The sequence below is a fragment of the Arachis stenosperma genome, chromosome 7, assembly GCF_014773155.1.
Source record: "Arachis stenosperma cultivar V10309 chromosome 7, arast.V10309.gnm1.PFL2, whole genome shotgun sequence".
NCBI lineage: Eukaryota > Viridiplantae > Streptophyta > Magnoliopsida > Fabales > Fabaceae > Arachis > Arachis stenosperma.
The window spans coordinates 65058245-65067642 of NC_080383.1; the positions used below are offsets into that span (position 1 = coordinate 65058245).

General features: G+C 39.3%; 1 non-coding gene across 1 annotated transcript; it reads left to right on the forward strand.

Moving 5' to 3' along the window:
• Positions 1 to 460: 460 nt before the first annotated feature.
• On the forward strand, positions 461 to 568 carry LOC130943102 (small nucleolar RNA R71). Its single transcript, XR_009071636.1, has one exon. It is a non-coding gene; the product is annotated as a small nucleolar RNA R71 (small nucleolar RNA).
• The last annotated feature ends 8830 nt before the right edge of the window (positions 569 to 9398 follow it).

Genomic DNA, 9398 nt, shown 5'->3' on the forward strand with positions numbered 1-9398 from the left:
TCTGTTGATGCTTCCATGAGAGATTTGGATGATTTCTCCATGAAGAATTATAGGTGTTTCCATAGGGTTCTCCCATGTAATTCATCTCTTCCATTGAAGGGTTCTCAGGATCATAAGCTTCTTCTTCAGATGAAGCGTCTTTAGTACTGCCTGGTGCAGCTTGCATTCCAGACAGACTTTGAAAAATCATATTGACTTGCTGAGTCAATATTTTGTTCTGAGCCAATATGGCATTCAGAGTATCAATCTCAAGAACTTCTTTCTTCTGATTTGTCCCATTGTTCACAGGATTCCTTTCAGAAGTGTACATAAATTGGTTATTTGCAACCATTTCAATGAGTTCTTGAGCTTCTGCAGGCGTCTTCTTCAGATGAAGAGATCCTCCAGCAGAGCTGTCCAGTGACATTTTGGACAGTTCAGACAGACCATCATAGAAGATACCTATGATGATCCATTCAGAAAGCATATCAGAGGGACACTTTCTGATCAATTGTTTGTATCTTTCCCAAGCTTCATAGAGGGATTCACCTTCCTTCTGTCTGAAGGTTTGGACTTCCACTCTAAGCTTACTCAATTTTTGAGGTGGAAAGAACTTTGCCAAGAAGGCATTAACTAGCTTTTCCCAAGAGTTCAGGCTTTCTTTAGGTTGTGAATCCAACCATATTCTAGCTCTGTCTCTTACAGCAAAAGGAAATAGCATAAGTCTGTAGACTTCAGGGTCAACCCCATTAGTCTTGACAGTGTCACAGATTTGCAAGAACTCAGCTAAAAACTGATGAGGATCTTCCAATGGAAGTCCATGGAACTTGCAATTCTGTTGCATTAGAGAAACTAATTGAGGCTTAAGCTCAAAGTTGTTTGCTCCAATGGCAGGGATAGAGATGCTTCTCTCATAGAAGTCGGGAGTAGGTGCAGTAAAGTCACCCAGCACCTTCCTTGTATTGTTGGCATTGTTGTTGTTTTTGGCTGCCATGGGTTCTTTTTCTTTGAAGATTTCTGTTAGGTCCTCTACAGAGAGTTGTGCCTTAGCTTCTCTTAGCTTTCGCTTCAAGGTCCTTTCAGGTTCAGGGTCAGCCTCAACAAGAATTCTTTTGTCTTTGCTCCTGCTCATATGAAAGAGAAGAGAACAAGAAAATATGGAATCCTCTATGTCACAGTATAGAGATTCCTTGAGGTGTCAGAGGAAAAGAAAAATGGAAGGAAGAGGTATAAGAATTCGAACTTATTGGTGGACGAAATTGTGATTCAACATTCTTAAGTTGTATAAATTTTATTCTATCTTTTGAGCTTTGGCATATACCCTTAGGGCACTGTTTATTTATTATTCCTTTTTGGAAATTGACCTTCCTTCACAACTCCGTTCAACTAACCAGCAAGTGTACTGGGTCGTCCAAGTAATAACCTTACGTGAGTAAGGGTCGAATCCACAGAGATTGTTGGTATGAAGCAAGCTATGGTCACCTTGTAAATCTCAGTTAGGCGGATTAAATATTGATTTATGGGTTTTGAAAATAGAAAGAAATAAATAATAAAAGGGATAGAAATACTTATGTGGATTCATTGGTAGGAATTTCAGATAAGCGGAGTGGAGATGCTGTAGAGCTCTCGGACACCTGCTCTCCTATTCCTTCTACTCAATCCTTCTTACTCCTTTCCATGGCAAGCTTTGTATAGGGGTTCACTATCAGCTGTGGCTACTTTCATTCCTCTCGGGGAAATAACCTGTGCGGCTGTCACTCGCACAGCTAACCAGTCTGGAGGCATCACCCATGGTTGATAGCTACATCCCATCCTCGCAGTGAAAGCTAATGCACGCACTCTGTCACAGTACGGCCAATCACCGGTTGGTTCCCGCTCCTACTGGAATAGAATCCCTCTTTTGCGTTTGTCACTAACGCCCAGCAGGTTAAAGTTTGAAGCACGTCACAGTCATTCATTACCGGAATCCTACTCGGAATACCACAGACAAGGTGAGACTTTCCGGATTCCCAGGATCCTACTCGGAACACCACAGACAAGGTTGGACTTTCCGGATCCTCATAAATGCCGCCATCCATCTAGCTTATACCACGAAGATTCTGTTGGGGAATCTAAGAGATACACATTCAAGCTTGTGGTGCATGTAGAACGTAAGTGGTTGTCAATCACGCGCGTTCATGAGTGAGAATGTTAATGAGAGTTATTAACTCATCACATTCATCATGTTCTTGGGTACGAATGAATATCTTGGAATAAGAATAAGAGAGGAATTGAATAAAAGAAAATAGAACTTCATTAATCTTTGAGGTACAGCAGAGCTCCACACCCTTAATCTATGGTGTGCAGAAACTCCACCGTTGAAAATACATAAGCAAAAGGTTCAGGCATGGCCGAATGGCCAGCCCCCTAAACGTGATCACAGGATATAAAATACAATCCAGGATGTCTAATACAATAGTAAGAGGTCCTATATATACTAGACTAGCTACTAGGGTTTACATGAGTAAGTTATTGATGCATAAATCCACTTCCGGGGCCCACTTGGTGTGTGTTTGGGCTGAGCTTGATCAATCCACGTGTAGAGGCATTTCTTGGCGTCAAACTTCAGGTTATGACGTGTTTTGGGCGTTTAACTCCAAATCATGACGTTTTTCTGGCGTTTTACTCCAGACAGCAGCATGAACTTGGCGTTTAACGCCAAGTTACGTCGTCATTCTTCGAATAAAGTATGGACTATTATATATTGCTGGAAAGCCCTGGATGTCTACTTTCCAACGCCGTTGAGAGCGCGCCAATTGGAGTTCTGTAGCTCCAGAAAATCTATTTCGAGTGCAGGGAGGTCAGAATCCAACAGCATCAGCAGTCCTTTTGTCAGCCTTTTTCAGAGTTTTGCTCAAATCCTTCAATTTCAGTCAGAATTTACCTGAAATCACAGAAAAACACACAAACTCATAGTAAAGTCCAGAAATGTGAATTTAACATAAAAACTAAGGAAAACATCCCTAAAAGTAGCTTAAACTTACTAAAAACTATATAAAAACAATGCCAAAAAGCGTATAAATTATCCGCTCATCACAACACCAAACTTATGAGTCTTGGCTGTGGCCCTAAGCACTTTGTCTTCCAGTATTACCACCAGATACACAAATGCCACAGACACATAACTGGGTGAACCTTTTCAGATTGTGACTTAGCTTTGCTAAAGTCCCCAATTAGTGGTGTCCAGAGCTCTTAAGCACACTCCTTGCTTTGGATCACGACTTTAACCACTTAGTCTCAAGCTTTTCACTTGGACCTTCATGACACAAGCACATGGTTAGGGACAGCTTGATTTAGCCGCTTAGGCCCGGATTTAATTTCCTTGGGCCCTCCTATCCATTGATGCTCAAAGCCTTGGATCCTTGCTTTAGAATTTTCGCCTCTTTTTTTTTTGCTGCTTTTTCTTGCTTCAAGAATCAATTTCATGATGTTTTTCAGATCATCAATAACATTTCTCTTTGTTCCTCATTCTTTCAAGAACCAACAATTTTAAACACTCATAAACAACAAGATCAAAAGACATATGCACTGTTCAATCATTCATTCAGAAGACAAAAATTATTGCCACCACATCAATGCAATTAAACTAAATTCACTAATAATTTCGAAAATTATGTACTTCTTGTTCTTTTGAATTAAAACATTTTTCTTTTAAGAGAGGTGAAGGACTAATGGATTTTATTTCATAGCGTTAAGGCATGGTTTACATACTAATGATCATGAAAAAAAACATAAATAAACATAGCATTAAAAACCGAAAACAGAAAGAAATAAAGAACAAGGAATGAATCCACCTTAGTGGCGTCTTCTTCTCGAAGGACCAATGATGTTCTTCAACTCTTCTATGTCCCTTCCTTGCCTTTGTTGCTCCTCCCTCATTGCTCTTTGATCTTCTCTTATTTCTTGGAGAGTGAGGGCGTGTTCATGATGTTCCACCCTTAGTTGTTCAACATTATGGCTCAAATCCTCTAAGGAGGTGTTGAGTTGCTCCCAATAGTTGTTAGGAGGAAAGTGCATTCCTTGAGGCATTTGTTGATGATGCACTTCCTCATGTTCTTCTTGGAGGCCGTGAGGAGCTTCCCTTGTTTGCTCCATCTTTTTCTTGGTAATGGGCTTGTCTTCTTCAATGGAGACATCTCCTTCTATGATAACTCCAGCTGAGTAACATAGATGGCATATAAGGTGGGGGAAGGCTAGCCGTGCCATGTATGAAGGTTTGTCAGCTATTTTGTAGAGTTCATTGGAGATGACTTCATGAACCTCTATTTCTTCACCAATCATGATGCTATGAACCATGATGGCCCGATCCACAGTAACTTCAGATCGGTTGCTTGTAGGGATGATGGATCTTTGAATGAACTCCAACCATCCTCTAGCTACAGGCTTGAGGTCCAGTCTTCTTAGTTGGACTGGCTTGCCTTTGGAGTCTACTCTCCATTGGGCGCCTTCCACACATATGTCCATGAGGACTTGGTCCAACCTTTGGTTAAAGTTGACCCTTCTTGTGTAGGGGCGTTCATCACCTTGCATCATGGGTAGGTGAAATGCCAACCTCACATTTTCCGGACTGAAATCCAAGTATTTCCCCCTAACCATTGTGAGATAATTCTTTGGGCTTGGGTTCATACTTTGGTCATGGTTCCTAGTGATCCATGCATTGGCATAGAACTCTTGAACCATGAGAATTCCGACTTGTTGCATGGGGTTGGCTAAGACTTCCCAACCTCTTCTTTGAATTTCATGTCGGATTTCCGGATACTCATTCTTCTTGAGCTTGAAAGGGACCTCAGGGATCACTTTCTTCTTTGCCACAACATCATAGAAGTGGTCTTGATGGCTCTTGGAGATGAATCTCTCCTTCTCCCATGACTCGGAGGAAGAAGCTTTTGCTTTCCCTTTTCCTTTCTTTGAGGAAACTCCGGTCTTAGGTGCCATTGATGGTGAATGAAAAATAAAAAAGCTTAGGCTTTTTACCACACCAAACTTAAAATTTGCTCGTCCTCGAGCAAGAGAAGAAAAGAAGAGTAGAAGAAGAAGAAGAAAATATGGAGAGAGGGAGAAGAGAGGGTTCGGCTATGTGGGAGAATGTGGGTTTGTGTTGTGTGAAAATGTAAAAGAAAAGAAGGGTACTTATAGGGAGGGGGGAGGGTATAGGTTCGGCCATTTTGGGTGGGAAAGGGTGGGAAATTGAATTTGAATTTTTATGGAGGTAGGTGGGGTGTATGGGGAAGAGGAGGTTGATGTGAATGGTGAATGGGTAAATTGGGAGGAGGAATTGAGGTGATTGATGAAGAAGATGTTGGGAATTGTGACATGGGGAATCACATCACAAAAACTAGGATTGGGAAGTAAGGTGGGAATATGTTAGGTGAGGATCCTGTGGGGTCCACAGATCCTGAGGTGAGGATCCTGTGGGGTCCACAGATCCTGAGGTGAAAACAAATACCATTCCTTCACCATATAAGCATGTAACATGCCTCCATGCATCATTCTGGCGTTTAAACGCCCATTGATGCACGTTCTGGGCGTTAGACGCCCATGTGATGCTTGTTTCTGGCGTTGAACGCCAGTTTCAAGCTTGTTTCTGGCGTTCAGCGCCAGATTGTCCTCTGTGTGCGCATTCTGGCGTTAAACGCCAGAATGTAGCTTGTTTTGGGCGTTCAGCGCCAGGAAGATGCTCTGTTCTGGCGTTGAACGCCAGCCAGATGCTCCTTCTGGGCGCTGAACGCCAGCCCGTGCGTCCTCCAGGGTGAAAATTTTTTTCTTCTGTTTTTTTGACTCTGTTTTAATTTTTTTGATTTTTTTCGTGACTCCTCATGATCATGTACCTAATTCAACACAAAAATAACACCAAAATAAAATAAAATAAAATTAGATAAATAAAATTGGGTTGCCTCCCAACAAGCGCTTTTTTAATGTCATTAGCTTGACAGTGCTCCGCAAGGTGATCAGGTCAATGTTAGTGTAGTCCCAACACCAAACTTAGAGTTTGGATATGGGGTTTGAACACCAAACTTAGAGTTTGGTTGTGTGGGTTCTTCTTGACCTTGAACTGAGAGAAGCTCTTCATGCTTACTCTCTTTTGTCACAGAGGGATTGCCATGTGCCTGAAACACAAGGTATTCTCCATTCAATTGAAGGACTAATTCACCTCTGTTGACATCTATTACAGCACCTGCTGTGGCTAGGAAAGGTCTTCCTAGGATGATGCATTCATCATCTTCCTTCCTAGTGTCTAGGATTATGAAATCAGTAGGGATGTAAAGGCCTTCAACCTTTACTAGCACGTCCTCTACTAACCCATAGGCTTGTCTTATGGACTTATCTGCCAATTGTAATGAAAACAAGGCAGGTTGTACCTCAATGATTCCCAACTTCTCCATTACAGAGAGTGGCATAAGATTTATTCCTGACCCAAGATCACATAGAGCTTTTTCAAAGCTCATGGTGCCAATGGTGCAAGGTATTAAGAACTTGCCAGGATCTTGTTTTTTTTGAGGTAGAGTTCTCTGAATCCAAGTATCCAGTTCACTAATGAGCAAGGGAGGTTCACTTTCCCAAGTCTCATTACCAAATAACTTGGCATTCAGCTTCATGATAGCTCCTAAATATTGAGCAACTTGCTCTTCAGTCACATCTTCATCCTCTTCAGGGGATGCATATTCTTCAGAGCTCATGAATGGCAGAAGGAGATTCAAAGGAATCTCTATGGCCTCTAGATGAACCTCAGATTCCTCAGGATCCTTAATAGGAAGCTCCTTCTTGCTTGAGGGACGTCCTAGGAGGTCTTCCTCACTAGGATTTTCGTCCTCTTCCTCCTTGGTGCATTCGGCCACTTTGATTAAATCAATGGCCTTGCATTCTCCTTTTGGATTTTCTTCTGTATTGCTTGGGAGAGTACTGGGAGGAGTGTCAATGACTTTCTTACTCAGCTGGCCCACTTGTGCCTCCAGATTTCTAATAGAGGATCTTGTTTCATTCATGAAACTAAAAGTGGCTTTTGACAGATCAGAGACTATATTGGCTAAATTAGCAGTATTTTGTTCAGAGTTCTCTGTCTGTTGCTGAGAAGATGATGGAAATGGCTTACTATTATTCAGCCTGTTGCGTCCACCATTGTTAAAACCTTGTTGAGGTTTTTGTTGATCCTTCTATGAGAAATTTGGATGATTTCTCCATGATGAGTTATAGGTGTTTCCATAAGGTTCACCTAAGTAATTAACCTCTGCCATGGCAGGGTTCTCAGGATCATAAGCTTCTTCAGAAGCTGCCTCTCTAGTACTGTTGGATGCATGTTGCAATCCATTCAGATTTTGAGAGATCATGTTGACCTGTTGAGTCAACACTTTGTTCTGAGCCAATATGGCATTCAGAGCATCAATTTCAAGAACTCCTTTCTTCTGAGGTACCCCATTATTCACGGAATTCCTCTCAGAGGTATACATAAACTGGTTGTTTGCAACCATGTCAATGAGTTCTTGAGCCTCTTCAGGCGTTTTCTTCAGGTGAATAGATCCACCTGCAGAATGATCCAGTGACATTTTCGAAAATTCAGAGAGACCATAATAGAATATATCTAATATGGTCCATTCTGAAAACATGTCAGATGGACATCTCTTGGTCAGCTGCTTGTATCTTTCCCAGGCTTCATAGAGGGATTCACCATCTTTTTGTTTGAAGGTTTGAACATCCACTCTCAGCTTGCTCAGCTTTTGAGGAGGAAAGAATTTATCCAAGAATGCAGTGACAAGCTTATCCCATGAGTCCAGGCTATCCTTGGGTTGTGAATCCAACCATACTCTAGCTCTGTCTCTTACAGCAAAAGGGAAAAGCAAGAGTCTATAGACTTCAGGATTAACTCCATTTGTCTTTACAGTGTCACAGATCTGCAAGAACTCAGTTAAAAACTGGTAAGGATCTTCAGATGGAAGTCCATAAAACTTGTAGTTTTGTTGCATTAAAGCAACTAGTTGAGGCTTAAGCTCAAAGTTGTTGGCTCCAATGGCAGGAATGGAGATGCTTCTTCCATCAAACTTGGATGTTGGTTTAGTAAAGTCACCAAGCATTCTCCTTGCATTATTATTATTATTTTCTTCTGCCATGTCTTTCTCTTGTTCGAAAATTTCAAGAAGGTCTCTTCTGGATTGTTGTAATTTAGCTTCTCTTAATTTTCTCTTCAGAGTCCTTTCAGGTTCTGGATCAATTTCAACAAGAGTGCCTTTGTCCTTGTTCCTGCTCATATGAAGGAGAAGAAAACAAGAAAAGAAAAAAAAATCCTCTATGTCACAGTATAGAGATTCCCTTATGTTAGTAGAAAAAGAAAGGTGGTAGAAGAATGAAGAATGGATTCGGATTTATGGATGAAGAGAGGTGAAGAGAAGTGTTAGTAATTAAATAATTAAATAGAAGAAGAAAAGAGAAGGGAGAATTCGAAAATAATTTTTGAAAAGGAGTTAGTGATTTTCGAAAATTAGAGATAAAATGTAATTAAAATTAAAACATGAAACAATTAATTAAAAAGAATTTTTGAAAAAGAGAGAGATATTTTCGAAAATTAGAGAGGGAAAAGTAGTTAGGTGGTTTTGAAAAAGATAAGAAACAAACAAAAAGTTAGTTAGTTGATTGAAAAAGATTTGAAATCAAAATTTAAAAAGATAGGAAGATAAGAAGTTAGATAAGATATTTTAAAATCAAATTTTGAAAAAGATAAAATTTTCGAAAAAGATAAAATAAAAGACAAAAAGATTTTTAATAAAAAGATATTTTGAAAAAGATTTAATTTTTAAAATTACTTAACTAACAAGAAACTACAAGATGAGATTCTAGAACTTAAAGATTGAACCTTTCTTAACAAGAAAGTAACAAACTTCAAATTTTTGAACCAATCACATTAATTGTTAGCTAATTTTCGAAAATTAGATGTAAAAATAAGAAAAAGATTTTGAAAATATTTTTGAAAAAGATTTTTGAAATTTTCGAAAAAATAAAAAATGAAAAAGATATGATTTTTGAAAAAGATTTTGAAAAGATAAGATTTTTAAAATTGAAATTTTGACTTAACTTGTAAGAAACAATTAATTTTGAAAATTTTTGACCAAGTCAACTCAAAATTTCGAAAATTTGGAGGGAAACAAGGAAAAGATATTTTTGATTTTTAAATTTTTTAATTATGAAAGAGAAAAACAACAAAAATATTCAATGCATGAAATTTTTAGATCAAAACAATGAATGCATGCAAGAATGCTATGAATGTCAAGATGAACACCAAGAACACTTTGAAGATCATGATGAACATCAAGAACATAATTTTGAAAAAATTTTTGATGCAAAGAAAATATGCAAGACACCAAACTTAGAAATCTTTAATGCATGGAAAATAT